The following is a 17,806-nucleotide window of genomic DNA, read 5'->3' as shown; positions in this document are numbered from 1 at the left end:
CCCGCAACCTCATGGTTCCTAGTCGAATTTGTTAACCACTGCACCACGACGGGAACTCCTGAATCAGAGAACAATTTCTAATAGATACAGAAACATATGTTGTTTTAGTCTGGGCACTGGGGACAGAGAGGGTAGGTGGGCAGTGCTGGTAATCTCCTAGCACCTCACATCACCGCCTTCAAAAGGCCTTCCCCTCCCTGCATCAAGAAATCATTTCCCAGCCACCCGAGGTGAGGAATACAGTATGTAAAATACTTAGACACCAGTCCTCAGATGAGATGATAATAAAGAGCTTTATTTCATTCCTTTTTGGACCGTGACAACTTGCACCACATTTCACTCCATCACACTATGTGAGGGGGCAGAGGACAGAGCCTGCAGTAAGCAGTACTGTCTTTTGTGAGCTTTATAGCCCTGGGCCAAGCCTATTACACACATTGTAATACCTTGTTCAGATACATTGTAACACCTTGTTCAGATATAACCACAATGAAGGGAAGATTTTAATCCCCAATATGTATGTGAGGGAACTGAAACAGAGGTTAAGTAATTGGCCAACGTCTCTCTGCTAATAACTAGCAAATTTGGGATTCTGTCTCTTAATTTTATTGTTAGCCAGTTGCACCTTGAAAAAAAATCAAATCTCTCAGGCAGTAGGTACGAAGCTTTGAGGACAAGCTGAGTGATTCCCTTAGGCTAGTCAGAAATCAGAGGGCCGAGTTAAACTAGGGCTTGGTTTGTGCCAAGAGTCTGATCCCTTCTGGTTTGCACTGTTCTCTGGCTGGAAGTGGACATGCACTTCACGGCTTCCAGGAAGGACCGTGGCCCCCTGGTATTTCACCCACCAGTTAGTGTGGCCCTCAAAGGGGTATAGATCCAGTAATGTTGGTAAAAAGCAGGTGGAGTTGCTAATGGTCTTTCCCTGGCCTTCAGAATGTATGTGGCAAGTCTGCTATCCCTTCCTTTCCAGTGTTCTCCAACACCTGGGGAGAGTGTTTTCTCTTGGCCTTGACTTTAGATCCATCTTATTTAAACAAAACAAAACAAAAAAACCTCTGTTTTTTACAAGCTGTCTCTCTTGTAAAATTTTCCTTCAACTTGCTGATGCATAATCTCCACAATACGGCCATCTTCAGAGGAGCTCCTAACTTAGAAGTTTACTTGTTACTTTTGAGCCTCAGTTTCCTAGTCTCTCATATAGGAGTGACACTACCTACTTCGTAGGGGTGGTGACAAAGTGCTCAGCCCAAACAGCAAGCACTTACTGTCATTTATGCTACGATGAGCTGGCTGCGTGATGCTCAGCAGCTTTCTTCACTTCCCAGTGCTTGCATTTCACGTCCCGAGCCCAGGCCTGGCAAACAAACGCACAAAGCCGAGTGTGGTTGTCAGCCTTTCTTTCTAGAACACAGATGTCTGGGAAATGGTTCCCAGGCTTCCTGGGTTTTCTGTGCCTCCTCACTTGGTTGTCCGTAGGTTAAAACTTCAGCATAGCATCAACTTCTTCACTGCTGGGAGAGCTGTGTGCTCCCCCAGGAACGACATTAGGCTCCATGGGACGTTCATTAGTTGGGGTTACAGGAGGACCACAGGGCACTGAAATGGTAATTTCCTACACAGGACCCCAGTGACCCAGAGCGAGCTAGCTCAGCTGGTCTGAGCATGTGGCTAATGAGGGAAGGGTCATGGTTTCCCTCCTGTGTGGGCCAATTAGTGTCGTGGAAAAGCATGCTCCTGGGGCATCAGGCAGCAGCTTTACATGTGTGTGGCACTGGTCACTAGAAACACCGTGTGGCCGTCATCACTATCAGAAACTCAACCCAAAGCCTACATCTTCTTTCTTATTATCACATAGCCCATGGTCTCCAAGACTTGGGTCATTTGCAGAACATCTCTCTGATTTTTGCCTTATCCAAAGCAGACCACTGCATTTTTATTTGATATTTTTCTCTACATTCACTCGCTTTTTAGCTAACACTTAAAAGGAAGCCGTGCATCACTACCATCAATCACGACAGGGACATTTGCCTTAAATTGAAAGTACGTATACGAATAAATATGCAACTATTGAAATTAAAACGTTTATCTTGAGGCTGTATGCAAACACCTCCTGAGCCACAAGTGATCAGTGTGCTCTTGTGTGTTAATAATAAATGCATGGATGTGAGCCGCATGTGTTATGTAACACACACACTGTTCTGTAATAAAGTGGTCCCATCAGCAAAGACAATATTATAAAGCACTTGCTTCAGTGGGAAAAATTGGAGTCAGTGACTAGGGAGTTTCACACTCGGAGTGATGAAGTTATTCTTGCAAGGATTTCAGCACCAAAGTTCTTTCTAATAGCCATAAACGTGTAGCTACAAAACCTAAAGTCTGAGCAAATCTGGGGTTTAATTTACATCCAGCTCTTGCTCAAAAGTCATGGCTCTTGTTCACACTCTACACTGTCACTATCATTAACACTGTGCTTCTTACACATCATTATCACCCATTTTATCGTAAACAAAGCACAAACAGGCCAAGCAGATGTGTCAACGATACAACATCTTTGTTCCCTTCCAGTCATGAGCCAGTACACACTAATCTCCCCAGTTGGCCAGTTCCTTTTGGAGATTGAGCTATCACCAATAGTAGTGTTGGTAATAAAAATGTATTCCTTAATTAATTGAGCATGTTACATCCAACCCAGTTATGAAAATGTGCACTGGTGAGCAAATACACAGAAAAAGACACACAGACGCATACATGGGCCTCTTCAGGGTCGAGAGAGAGCCTGGCCACTTCCATTATTTGAGGCTCCCAATACATTTAAAAAGTGAAGAAATGTGTTTTAAATGTGGTATATTTTAAAAATTCTGGTTGAGGAGCTCCTGTCATGGCTCACCGGGTTATGAACCTGACTAGTATCCTGATTCCATCCCTGGATGCAGATTCCATCCCTGGCGTGCTCAGTGGGTCAAGGATCCGGCATTGCTGTGAGCTACAGTATAGGTTGCAGATGCGGCTCGGATCTGGCATTGCTGTGGCTGTGCTGTAGGCCTGCAGCTACAGCTCCGATTGGACTCGTAGCCCAGGAACTTCCATATCCTGTGAGTGTGGCCATAAAAACCAAAAAAAAATTAAAATTAAAATTCAGGTTGAATGATGGACAGCTTCCAATCCTTTCTGTGTTCCTGTGAGTAGGTGCATAGCCTCATTTGGAAGTAGAGCCACAGTCTATAGGCAAAGTCTTTGTGATGTGAAGTCCAAAGGGTCCCCTCTCCGTGCCCCCAGGTCTAGAGATGAGTCCTGCAAGGAAAGTTGGTCTATATAGGGATCTGGGTTCAAACATACCATAAGGCAGAGCATAATATTTTAGCAATGTGGAGACATGAAGTTGTGACATAGATGGGTCACTCAGAGGGTGAATAGCTTTTCCTTTGCTTCTCATGTCTTCCTTACCTTGTGGATTCTTGCTGCAACCACTTCTGTTATTTCAGTGCTGTTTGGGTTATCCCACTCTTAGAGCTTTCTCATCATCCCTGGAAAGCCATTAATTGGTAACAATAAGGGCAGACCATTTTATAAGTGTTAGAAAACTTACTTAGATCAGAAAATCAAAATATTAAGAAGTGGGAACGCAGCTCTGGCAGCTTTTTTTTCCATTGCATATGAATGTGATGACTAACCATGAGAACTACTTTGTGCCTGTGTGTGTGTACGTGCGTGAAAGAGCAGGGATAGGACTCTGTGCCGTTCACAGCTATAACGTTCTCATTGCGTGATTTTTGCTGTATCCGTAAGATTGTGTAATTCAAGAGTGCTGTATATGTACTTATATAATAGTGTAAAAGTACTATTTACTTAAGAGTGGTTGCTTAGGATTCGGTGGATAGAGCCTTGATCTAAGACTGATGCATACTTTGTGCTCATTGCTTCTGAGGGCAGAAGATGATTCATTTGGTATTCTGTGCAAAGAATCTGAGGCCCATGTACGGCCTCTTCTCTACCCTTGAGGGGTCTTGTCATGCCTCAGTGTGTCCTTCATTTCTCCTTGATCCCTTTCTTCCCTGAGCATATCTGTTGCTCCATGAAACGAGTTTTGGCAGAAGCTGTCTTCCCTCAGGCTAGGAGTCATCTGGCTCAGAATTGTGTGCTTGCGTGTGTGTGTGTGTGTGTGTGTGTGTGTGTGTGTGTGTGTGTACACAGAGGGAAATATTAATGTATATGGTCACATTTACATACCCTTATATATTAATATACGTGTCATTTTAATAGACCAACATTATGGCATTAAAACAAGAGTCATATAGAAATTCCAACTCCGAAACGCTTGGGAGAAACAGTTTTAAATCCTCTCATGCCACAGGAAGTACCCAGAAGGATTCTGAATATGTCCTTCCAGCTCTACCTTCCATTTCAGTCCTTTGAGGATTATAACCCTCAGTGACCATACTTCATGTCTAGGCTCTTCTGGCACTGAGTGAGTATTCAAAATTCAATACTCTATATTTTGAAAGAATATTAGCAAGACCTGCCTCAGGTCCTGGAGAGCTTACAGAAGTAACATATCTGGAGACATATTCTGCACAAGACTGTCCAAATGATAAGCTGTGGTGTCTTGAGTTATATAATTGGTGCATCCTCGGTTCCTGGAACCTGTGAACCCATCACTTTAGACACAAGCATCAGTGGCTTCATCAGGGTGGCTGAGTGGAACAAGGTTCAAAGGTGTGAACCATACATAAGTGAACATCAAACCCGACAAGCCTGATGACACCCTGATTGTTATGCTCCGTGTCAGGGAGCTGAGTTCAGCCCCTAAGAAATGGCTTCACATCTCAAAAGCCAGTGGTAATATTCACTGCCACCCATCGTGGACAAAGGCATAGGGTAGCTACCGAAAGTTTGTATTTCAGATGCCAGCACTGGCTACATAATTTTCAGGGCTCAGTGAAAAATGAAAGTGTGGAGCCCCTTATTCAAAATTCATTTCAAGATGGTGATGACGGCATTCGGCCACACACGGGGTCCGTCTAAATGTGAGGCACAGGTTGCACATGAAGCAGGCCCTGGAGGAAGCACAGCACCAGGCCAAAGTGGAGCCAGTTGCATGGAACAGGGGCAGGAAGAGGGCTGGGGGTTCTTGGCAGGAACAGTTCTGAATCTGTCCTCACGCATGTTGGATTCTTCCTTCTGTTGGACACTGACATGCCCTTTCAGTGGTATCCAAAGCTGGCTGGGCGTTGTAACTGTTCTAAATATGCATGACTGGTCTACAAATTAAAGAATTATCATTTTTTTGAAACATTTTAAGAAAGTTCTGACATTTTAAATCCATTCACATAATCTCAAGGAATTTCACCAGTGCAATTGACAGTGTAGGAAAGGAAGAGCTATTAGTTTCTTTATATATGACTGAAATATTGCAAAATTTGGAATGGTTTCAAAAATTTTTTTGCTTTCATTTTTATCACTTGTGTGAACAAAGGTCATTGTTAGTGATGACTATCAAGAATTTGATTTAAAAGTCTTGATAGGATTAAAGTCTTCATCAGGAGTTGCTATTTCAAGCATAAAATCTGATATCAAAAACTGTATTCAAAAAAGCAAATACAAATTGCTCTTAAAATTAAAGATTATGTTAATCTTCTATACAAATTTTATGCAAATTCCACATGTAATATATTACCTAAATTTTGATGTCTGTTTTCTTATATAATAAAAAGAATAATGAAGGCTTTTGCTGTGCCCACTATAGATGCCCAAGTCCCCTCACATTTACCCCAGTATGTACTTTAAAATATTGTAATTTTCTATGAGTGAAGTGAGAAATGTTGGAAGTAGCAGTCTAGCTAGCAGCTCTGCCAGGGAGTCTGAAGCAAGTCATCTGCTTTTGCCCACTGGTGGTAGCAGCAGTTGTTGGGATTTGACTTGAAAAATCAAGGCATGACTGAAACAGGATTCAACCATGGTGGCCATTAACAGTCCTTTATAGAGCTGTTGGAATGATCACATGCGATATTGCATGAAAAATGCTCAGAACAATACCTGGAACATAGGAAATATTCAGTGAATGCCAGTTACTGTTATTTGACACCTTGGATAACTAGTAAGTTGACAAATTCTGTTGATTCTATGTCCAAAATGCCTGAGCTCTGTTCTTTACTTTCCATTCCTGTTGTTCAACCCCAGCATGTTTAGCATTTTATCACTGCTCATCTGAAAGTTATATTAGCCTCTTAATTTGTCTTTCAACTTCCAGTGTCTTCATTGTTGACCCATGTGGTTCAGTTAAGACACTTTAGGCAGCAAGTAACAGCATATTCACCTTAAATGTATTCTTTCATATATTCAGACATCCAACGTTTCCAGCATTGGTTCAGCAACTAGACAATATTAGGCCTCAGGTTTAGGGAATGTGTGTGTTTGGGGGGAGGTATGCGAAGGGGCTTTGTTTGTTTTGTCTTCTCCCTCATTGTCTCAATATGGCTGCTATGGCTCCAAGTAGCACCACCACTCATGATGACATCCAAAAGCATGGAGGAAAGGAGAGTTCACCTTGTGTATCTCTTTTCCCACAGTGGAAAATTCTTCCAGAAAGCCTCTCAGAGTTCCTCAGAACACAGCTACCTTAAAACAATCATATACAATCATAATAATTGGTTTAGACTTCTCATCATATATCTCAGGGCCTCGGCCTATATTCCCTGTGTATAGCACTAGTCCTATACCCAAACAGAACTGGTATCCCAATAGCCAGGAAGAATAATGGCTGTTGGGTAAATAACCAGCAATTTCAGCCAGTCCTTCCTGCACACCACTGGCAGGTTCATCAGGAATTTCCTGCTTGAACAAGAACTCGCAGCCTGATGGGTAAAGTCCCAGCCCCTTCACCTGGAATTAAATGTCTGGTCCATAATGTAGCTGATGAGGTCACATTTCACCAGCAAAATGCCCTTGGAATATCCTATAATTTTCCTTAATAGCTCCTTATCGTCTTTGTAATTACACATGATTTTAGGGAAGACTGTGACTAGTATTTCTGCCCAACCAGCTCCGCAGCGTAAATGCCATGGACCATGTCTGCTTTGTTCACCATTACGTTCAACACCTAACAATTCTTGGACACAGACTATTCATAACTATTTGTTGAGTGAGTGAATGTCTATAACTGCCAAAGGTAGCAAGCAGCATTTTCAACAGTTAGATATTTAATCTGGCAAAAACAGGTTTCTATGTAGCTATCAAAAGAGGCTGAAAGAATTTGGTATCTCAACATCACCAACATTTTGTTAAAGGACTAATTGCCAAGCCCTGCGTGCACGTGGGACCATTAGTAATTCTGTAGCTATGCAAATTAAAACAGTGATGTATGATTTATAGCTTTAATAACATTCTGAAGGCTCTTAAATTTTAATCACTTGCAACATCCTTTTTAATATTCAATTACTTTATTAACTAATTAGGTCACTTGCTGAAAAAGCACATAAGGCTGGTGCTATTTTAATATCAGCTGAGCCTCACAAAATACCTTTGAAATGGTGCAAATGGTTTATTTATTTTAAACAGATCATTAAGATGCTATAATTAATAAACCAATTACAAAAAAAAGGCCCGATAGTGATAGATGCACAAGTACAATAGCAGTGTCCAATGGATTAGTCATTTTTACACACATACATCAAGGGGCAAAACTTAAATGAAAACACACTGTAAAAAGTGCTTTCCTAAATAATTAATTTGTGCAATGACTGATAACCCTATCACGGCAAACCTGACTTGAGGCTTGTTCATTACGCAAACCTGTAATATGTACTTTCGTTTCATCTAATGACACTCATGATAGAAAAGCCACAGCACGCTAAGCTTGGGATTCCTTGATTACTTACAAGGGCCTTAATTTGCAGACGGTGCTAGGCTTTTCACAACTTATCAGTGCGCCGAAGTGAGCCGAGCCTCCCAGAGGAGGATCAGGAGACACACGCAGGGTCGGCAGCATCCCTGCTTATTGATTTCTCAGCACCGTGTTAAGGTCTTCAAAGCAAACGGTGTGGACAAAGAGCGGAGGCCAAGCGTGTGGTGCTGTCTCACCCAATGTTCTCAAAGACTGTGGATCACAGCACTAAGTCTGCATTTCCTAGGCACAGAGATGTTGGAACTATGACTGAGGGTGGGTAAGACACAGCTCTCAGGCTTGGGGTGGAATCTTATTTTTAGGAACAGGGTGAGGCAAGAAGAACCAGATCCTTTTGCTGGCCTGGGAAAGAACACCATCCAATTGCAGTCATTTTTTTCTAGTCAGCATCAATTTGGTCATTTTTCTGGGTACCAAAATTATAATAAAAAAAATCATCGAACTACTGTGTATTGAGTCTTTACTGTCTACTTCCTGTTCACTGCTTGTGTTACCTATTGTCTATTTCAGGATATTTGCTGACTCAACATTTATCAGCTGAGCACCTCCTTCAACCAGGCACCTTTCTAGGCACTGGAGATCCTGGGATGAACATGAATAGGGCAGACAAGTCCCCTGCTCTCATGGTGTTTACATTCTATTAGGGAAGAGAGACGCAAATCATACATTGCAAGGAAACAAAAGATAAACAACCACTTTAGACAGTACAAAGTGCTAGGAAAAGAATTAATCAGGATAATGGGACAGTGTGATGGAGGGTAACTAGGGCAGGTCTTTGCAACTAAGTCATCGGGGAAGGCCTCTCTGAGGAAAGTAACATGGCACATAGGCCGGAAGGTCTTCAGCAACTCAGAGTTCATTCCTTTCCATGTTTCACCAGTTTTCTGCTTGGTGTCCTTCTCAAGTCAGTGCAGGTGAATGGAGAAGGCAACCAGGGAGACAGTGATGCAGAGTGGGAGTGACAGTGGCAGGTAAGAGAGGCTGAAGGCAAGCAAGAGATGACATCATTATGCTGCCATCATTATTACTATTCTTTTGCAAAGGTGGGCCCTCTTTTGCAGTCAGACCCCAGTATGAACTTCTGTGCATTTTGTTGCGTGTCACTGGTAGGTGAGAAACCACAGAGAGACCAATGTCTCTTTCCTTAAGTCTTCCTGCCAATGTACTGTTCTGGGTGTGGTGACGGCTATGTTTTATGAATCTCCAGTCTGTTTTAGCTCCTTCATGACGTGTTGATAAAACTTTTAAGATGTTCATAAATTTCCACATTGTACCATGGATGCTAAGTTCTTTGGGAAGAGCAACCTACCCCAAACAATATAAATCTGAGGTGCATACTACTCAAATACATGGAAAAAATTTTCGTCCTGCCTGGGTCCCTAAGGAAAAACCTTAGAAAGGGCCTTCATAATCTCTGTCAATTGTGAGCTAAAGTGTTCCAACAAAGTAGAACTGTTACTGAAAGTAGAGTCTGGCTACTCACTACTCTAAAGCCAATTAAGAGGCAAGGTTGGTGGAAAGGAAAGTTTGCTTTATCTCAGATGCTGGCAAGCAGCGGGGAGGGTGGACTTCGGTCTCAAGGGCTGACTCCCCGACAGAGTCAGTGGGGGAGAGCTTTTATAGGTGGAGAAAAGTGGCTACATGCAGAAACAGCACGGTCTGCTCTGACAGTCATCTTGAAATTGGACATGGAGTGGTCTGATCAATGTCATCTTGATTGTTTAAGTACAGTTGACCTTCAGTTCCAGGGTCAGTTTGTTCCCATTTCCTTGAGACCATTCCTCGGAAATGTGGCATCTTATGTCATGGCCACTGTCTGGTCATCATGTAGTCAACTTCTTCCATTCGTTGGGGGTTTCAGTATCTATAAGACAGCTCAGAGGATACAACTCAGAATATCATCTGGAGTTCCTGTTGTGGTGCAGTGGAAATGAACCCAAATAGGAACCATGAGGTTGCAGGTTCGATCCCTGGCCTCACTCAGTGGGTTAAGGATCCAGTGTTGCCATGAGCTGTGGTGTAGGTCACAGACGTGGCTTGGATCTGGTGTTGCTGTGGCTCTGGCGTAAGCCAGTGGCTGCAGCTCTCATTAGACCCCTAGCCTGGGAACTTCCATATGCCACGAGTGCAGCCCTAAAAAGGACAAAAAGGACAAAAAGACCAAAAAAAAAAAAATATCTATAACCCTTGAGGAGGAACTAAAGATCCCTGACTTTGTTTAATGACTAAACTAATATTATTTGGTCTCATTTGATTGTTTTCCTTTGCTCCTACATTTTCTCATTTCTCTGATTAAACTTACTCTTTTAAGTTTTTCTATAGACAAAAGATGTGCAAAAGATGTTGAGGGGAAGGACCATAGGGCCCTGCTCTGTTATAGAACCTGAACTTGTAAACCGCTAGGTCTTTTTTTATACCCCTGAGGAACAGTATATACCCACCTCCTAGCACAAGCTGAATTATCTCTGAGACGTGTGTTAAGAACATTATTTTTGATTGAGACAAGAAAAGATTAAATATAAGGAGACCCCTCTATTAATGCATAATTACTTTGATAGGTAAAGTTCTGTTGAGTCAAATGAATTTTTGTTCTTTCTACCAGCTTCAAATGGATGCTAATCATGAGTGGAATTGAAAGGAGTATACTAGCGATACTCTAGTATTAAGAAAGAGCTGTGAGTTTTGCAGAGAACTTGGACAAAAAAAAAAGCCAGTCTGTATATTTTTCATGTCCTCAAAGGAGACAAGAAGGCCTTTTCAAAGTCTTCATAAAAAGTCTCTAATTTTATTCTCATGGCTTTCTTTCCCTTTCCACATGGTTCAAGATAAATTATTCTTATTCATTTTCTGTTCTATTTAATCACTAGTAATGTGACAGCATTAAAAACTGTAAATTGTCATTGCAAATGTCTATTTCTGCCACAGTGAATATTAACTTGATCTTCTCTAAGAAAATGAATTACTGTAAACTATTTTTATAAAAAAAGTAATTCTGAGTTATAAATGCATTCTTAAGATGATTTGGGAATACAGCCCATTTGTGGCCTGGGTCTTCTTTCCTTTTTGAAATTTGAAAGTAGAGCAAGATGGTTGAGTTTTGAGATCTCCAAAGGACTGTAAGAAACAGCCTGTGATCCTTCACGTGTGAGGATGGTCTCTTGGACACACATCTTTTACTCAAGGGTGGATTCTTCAGGGTCTTCTGCCTTCCCTCCCTTTACCCTTCCTCAGGGTAGGTCTGGGCAGAGAGAGCAGGCGCGCCTGGAGACAACAGGTTGCAAACACATCAGAAGGGCAAGACCTAGGTCTTGTCAACCCCTTTCTCACACTTGGTAGTAACCACACTTTTTGACTGAACATCCTATTCATAAAGTGGTGTTTAGTGTGCCACTGTGTACACTTATAGAATATACATCGGTCAATTGTCAGTCCGTATGTTAATAATTAGTAAAATTATTTTTCTGTATTTTAGATAAAATAAATACAAATAGATATTCCATCCATGTCACGCCACGTGGATCCTCTGACATTCTCACCTAGGGCCTGTGTGAACCTATCTTTGAAGATCACTGCTCTGAACAATTGAGGTAACCTAAGGTAAATAAATAAGGTTTCTTAAAGAAATGTACCTTTTGTTGACGGGGAACAGATCTGCTAAGAGGACCTTAAGAGCATTTTAGGGGAGACCCTTTGTGGCGCAGTGGGTTAAGGATCTGGCGTTGGCACTGCAGTGTTTCGGGTTGGTGCTAAGGTGAAGGTTTGCTCCCTGCCCTGGGACCTTACACATGCCTTGGGTGCTGCCAAAAAAAATTAGAGAGGAAGAGCCCTGGGGGCATTTCTTGCATTAGAATCAGGATGGGGGAGTTCCCATCCCATCGTGGCGCAGTGGTTAACGAATCCAACTAGGAACCATGAGGTTGCGGGTTCAGTCCCTGCCCTTGCTCAGTGGGTTAAGGATCTGGTGTTGCCGTGAGCTGTGGTGTAGGTTGCAGACGCGGCTCGGATCCCGCGTTGCTGTGGCTCTGGTGTAGGCCGGTGGCTACAGCTCCGATTGGACCCCTAGCCTGGGAACCTCCCATATGCCACAGGAGGGGCCCAAGAAATAGCAAAAAGACCAAAAAAAAAAAAAAAGAATCTGGATGGAAAATGCATTAAACAGAACAATCTGGCCTTTGACCTTCCCTGGAGTTTCTCTTGGGATCAGTGGTCAAAGCTTTCAAAGCGATGTGTATTCATTCCATTTTATACACCAGTGTTCCCTCAAGTTCTGCCCTGCTCATATTACTATCACAATTTTTACCTTGTCAGAGTACCATGGTGTTGTTATTTTAGAAGTAATTGTCTTTAAATTTGGAAACAACCCAAATGTCCATCAACAGATGATTGGATTAGGAAGATGTGGTATATATACACAATGGAATACTACTCAGCCATAAAAAAGAATGACAAAATGCCATTTGCAGCAACATTGATGGAACTAGAGAATCTCATACTGAGTGAAATGAGTTAGAAGTAATTGTCTTTAAATGTTCTCATTTTCACTTAAATAGAATATATTTAATGTATATTAAACAGAATATATCTCTCTGCCCAGACCTACCCTGAGGAAGGGTAAAGGGAGGGAAGGCAGAAGACCCTGAAGAATCCACCCTTGAGTAAAAGATGTGTGTCCAAGAGACCATCCTCACACGTGAAGGATCACAGGCTGTTTCTTACAGTCCTTTGGAGATCTCCTCCTCTTCAAAAAGATTTTTTTATATCACTACCATAAATTGAATGCGAAACTCACTTGCCCTAAATAGGAAGAAATTTTAAAGAGCTAAGTGTGAAATTATTAAATTTTTAAAAACCACAATGAGATATCATCTCACACCTATCAGAATGGCTACTATCAAAAAGATAAGAGGGAGTTCCCGTCGTGGCGCAGTGGTTAACCAATCCGACTAGGAACCATGAGGTTGCGGGTTCGGTCCCTGCCCTTGCTCAGTGGGTTAACGATCCAGTGTTGCCATGAGCTGTGGTGTAGGTCACAGACGTGGCTTGGATCTGGCGTTGCTGTGGCTCTGGTGTAGGCCGGTGGCTACAGCTCCGATTCAACCCCTAGCCTGGGAACCTCCATATGCCGAGGGAACGGCCCAAGAAATAGCAACAACAACAACAAAAGACAAAAGACAAAAAAAAAAAAAAAAGATAAGAGATAACAAGTGGAGTAAAGGGAACCCTCATGCACTGTTGGTGGGAACATAAATTGGTGCAGCTAACGTAGGAAACAGTATGGAGTTTCCTCAGAAAATTAAGAATAGAACTACTATATGATCCAGCAGTTCCACGTCTGGTATATATCCAAAGGAAATGAAAACAAGATATTAAAGAGATATCTGTACTGATACGTTTACTGTAATATCATTCATAATAGCCAAGATACGAAAATGACCTGCATGTCTATCAGTGGATGAATGGGTAAAGAAGAGGTGGAATATATGTATGGTGGAATATTAGTCAACCATAAGAAAGAAGGAAATGCTGCTGTTTGTCAAAGCGTGGATAGAGCTTGAGGGCATTATACAAATGAAGTAAGCAGAGGAAGACAAATGGTACATGGTATCACTTATATGTGGAATTTAAAAAAGTCAAACTCAGAGTTCCTATCGTGACTCAGTGGAAATGAATCACTAGCATCCATGAGGACGCAGGTTCAATCCCTGGCCTCACTCAGTGGGTTAAGGATCTGGTGTTGCCATAAGCTGTGGTGTAGATTGCAGACGTGGCTCAGATCTGACATGGCTGTGGCTGCAGCGTAGGCCAGCAGCTATAGCTCTGCTTCAGCCCCTAGCCTGGGAACCTCCATATGCTGTGGGTGCAGCCCTAAAAAGACAAAAGAAAAAGTCAAACTCATAGAAACAAAATGTAGAATGTGAGTGGGAGGTGAGGGAAATAGAGGTTGGTAAAAAGTGCAGACTTTGACTTATACGGTGGATAAGGTCTGAGGATCTGATGTAAAACATGGTGACTGTAGCTCATACTGTATTATATAACTGAAGTTGGTGAGAGAGGAAAACTTAAATGGTCTCATCAAAAAAATAAGTGATGGATGTGTGAATGAACTAGATGGGGTGGATAGTTTCACACTGTATGTGTATATCGAACTGTCACAATATGCGATTTAAACATCTTGAAGTTTTGTCAGTTATAACTCAATAAAGCTGGGGGGGAAATCCTTTAAAAATATTCAAAAAACATTTTTTTTCTATGTGCTACCCCAAATGACCAAACTACCCAAACAAGCAAAAACCCCAAAGCACCACAAGTTGGGAAGTATTGCCTTGAGGTATTTAAAACTGACAACATATTCGCTAGACCTTCCTTTAATGGGTTTTGTTGCCTGTCTTAACATGTATAATCAAGCAACAGATTATATCCTCAACTTTGAGGTGCTTGTCTCTTCCGTGTGGAAGTGTAAAATTTGCAAGGCTCAGCCCTCAGCCAGGTTCTCAGGCTCCTCCTAGCTCTGCCATTGATGGACGTGTGATGTGGTTCAGGACCTCTGTTCCCCCAGCCATCCACTGATCTGAATCACTGAGAAGTCAAGATTCTCAGCTCTGTCAGTGCCAATGGTTCTCCTCCCAAATCACAGATTTCTGTTTTAAAGAATTATTTCATTTGGTGTTAGCCAAGATCATATTGGAGAATTCACTTTTATATTCTCTCAGTTTTTCTCCTAGCTCTATCAACAAAGTTATAGGACCTCAGTTTCTCCTTCTGGAAAAGTAAGCTCACATACTTACTAGTCAGCCTAGTGTAATTGACGCATGATGGGCAGAAGAGTCTTTTTTTTTTTTTTTTTTAAACAAAAATGTCTACTGCATGGTAAAGGAAGAACCAATCTGTATAACAGCCTAACACCCAGACAGGCGTGAATTTGGGCAGCTCAGCCATCCCACTTCTTTAGTAGCTGTGTTCTGAGTGCTGTGGCAGCCAAGTCAACAGGCCTGTACATTCACCATTGGAAGAAAGACAGTGGATCAGTCACAATTCAGAGCAGCATGGGGTGAGTACATTCAAGCGCAGATCAAAAGGGCCACACTCTACACATTCAGCAGGTTGGTTAACAGCATAGTCTTGGGAGTTAGATCTGGTGCAACTGCAGGGCTGCCAGGACCATGAGCAATTTTCTCTAACTCTGCTGACCCCCAGTTTGCTCTTAATCTGGAAAGTGAAGCCTGTACTGTGGATTTGCATGCTATTTCAGTAGCACTTGAAAGACTGTACGCTCTTCTGTGGCCCTTTGTTCTTCTTGCATGTTTGGCCTGTAAGAGATAATGGGAGACCCAAGTCTGCTATTTCCTTGGATGTGTTCAGTTTCCACCTGACTCTCATATGAACTTGGAATGTGTCCTAGTGTTTAAAGACTCAGAGCCATAGAATTATACTCCATTTTTTATTGAATGCTATACATAGCTCTGTGTTTATACATATATATTGTTGTGTAGTTTTTTTATCCACAAAACCATGTACAATTTAAGAGGTTTTTTCCAGGGCACATCTGACCCCACCCAACACCTGGCTTATTCCTGCTTCTACAGAAGTCAAAGCCCTACAGAAGCTTGTAACTTTGTTGTAAGACCAGCTGATAGGTCATCATGAAAATTCAATGGGAGAAGATATGTAAACGTTTTGGCATGGTGCCTGGCACATAGCTAATAATAAAGGTTAATATAACCATGTATAATGTTACTATTTTTTTCCATGCAGAGAGGGAACTATCAGCTATAAGTGCTTACTCCCTGTTATTATTGATACCCAAGGAAAAAGACAGACACCTTCTCCTGGGATTTCTCAGTTTTCATGGAAAAACATGGGTATTTCAGTTGACAGATCCTGAGTCCAAGTAAAGGCCGCTTGAGTCCTGGTTCAGGACTGGCCTGGAGCAGGGTTAGTGGAAGAGACCAGTTTCTGGTGGTGCCAGGACAGGGGAGCAATTTCTTTTGGTTTGCACATGTGAGCAGAGCCAGCGGATAAAATCTGGAAAGGTAGCCTGGGATTTGATGGCCTTGAATATCTAGACTTGATTCATTTGGGAATGGGGAGCCACTGATAGTTTATGAGTGAGGGAGAGATGTGTAAGACATCTGAAGGGATGGTTAGAAATGTGAAAGGAAGGTTAGAAACATGTGAACCAGTTAGGAAGCTGTTACAAGGTATTTGCGAGGAGTCATTCTGAGTTCAAATGAGAATAATGGCAGAGGGAATGGAAAAGATATTTGTTGATTCAGAGCAAAGGTGTCCCTGTATATTTCCTGAGCAGATCTTGGATATTTTATTTTGTTGTTCTTTTTCCTTTTCATTTTTTTTTTGTTTTGTTTTGTGTGGTTTTTTGTTTGTTTGTTTGTTTTTTTGACTGTTCCCACCGCATGCAGGATGGGCCAAGGATCAAACCAACACCATAGCAGCAAACTGAGCTGCTGCAGTAAAAATACTGGATCCTTAACCCACTGCACTGCAAGAAAACTCCTTCTTTTTTTTTTTTTTTTTCTTTTTGCTATTTCTTGGGCTGCTCCCACAGTATATGGAGGTTCCCAGGCTAGGGGTCTAATCGGAGTCGTAGCCACCAGCCTACACCAGAGCCACAGTAACGCGGGATCCGAGCCACGTCTGCAACCTACACCACAGCTCACGGCAACGCCGGATCGTCAACCCACTGAGCAAGGGCAGGGATCGAACCCGCAACCTCATGGTTCCTAGTCGGATTCGTCAACCACTGCACCACGACGGGAACTCCTAAAAGTGATAGGATTTTAAATAGTGACTTAATATTACTGATGAATTTTATGAACCACAGAACTGATGGCTGAATCCTGAGAATGTATGTGTTATGGGAAGCCCATGGAAAAATCCTCAATGTGAGTTCCATACTTACTATATAACAATAAAAATATAGCATATACCTTAGCAGAGAAAAATACCATCTCACACTGCACTCCCAGCTGAAACCAACTGAACCTACTATCTGCCCAGTTTTGAAATTTGGTGAGGTAAAGGGAGGGAAAAATGAATAATAAAAGGAAGTTGCCTTGCAAATAAATGACAAGGGATGAATGAACATTATTATTTACATTAAGTTTAAGTAATTTGTTTTCTAATGTTTGAGATATGCAGGAGTACATACAGGGTGCATCACAGTTTTTAAAGGAATTTTTTTTCTTAAACAAAAATTTAATTTTTTGTCATACTTGTACTGAAAATGATGTGAGTATGATTGTATCTGCCTGATAGTGTCTGCCTGAGTGTGGCATTGGAATTCCTTCAAATAAACATCTCCTCCCTTATTCAGGGTTAGAGAATATTACCACATATCCAAATATCTGATTTCCTCCTGGTTTGTGGTGTAGGATATTGTCACAGTTACATGAACAACACAAGCCGCCCTTCCCTACAAACTCACTTTCCTGTATCAGTCGGCCAGTTCATCCCTTGGAGTTTCTGATGTTTGGTCTTCCATCTGTAATAGGACCATGTTAAGTGGGGAGGTAGTTCTGGTGTCAATTTTCATATGTTTTGGGGGAGAAATGGATCTTACATCCCTACAAATAAGATGATAATCTCTGTGTAGGAATTCAAGGTGATGTTTTATTTAACAAAGAGTCACTAACATAGCTCAGAGATTACAGGCTTAACATGTGTATTTGATAGATTCTTTAAAAGATGTTCAAAATTCTCAGCTGGTGACAGAATACCACATTGTAATAAATCACTTTTCTTTTGTGGGGAGTGGATGGGTCTAAATTCCCACTTTAAAACTTATTCCCATGGTGTGCATTTTTATTTTTTTTCTAGCCACAAAATGAGAAAAAAAATCAAAAATAAAAAGTATAAAGTGTAAGGTTGCATTGGGCTTTCTCCTTGAAA

The sequence above is a fragment of the Sus scrofa genome, chromosome 16 (genome assembly GCF_000003025.6).
Source record: "Sus scrofa isolate TJ Tabasco breed Duroc chromosome 16, Sscrofa11.1, whole genome shotgun sequence".
Lineage (NCBI taxonomy): Eukaryota > Metazoa > Chordata > Mammalia > Artiodactyla > Suidae > Sus > Sus scrofa.
This window is presented reverse-complemented; position numbering follows the sequence as displayed.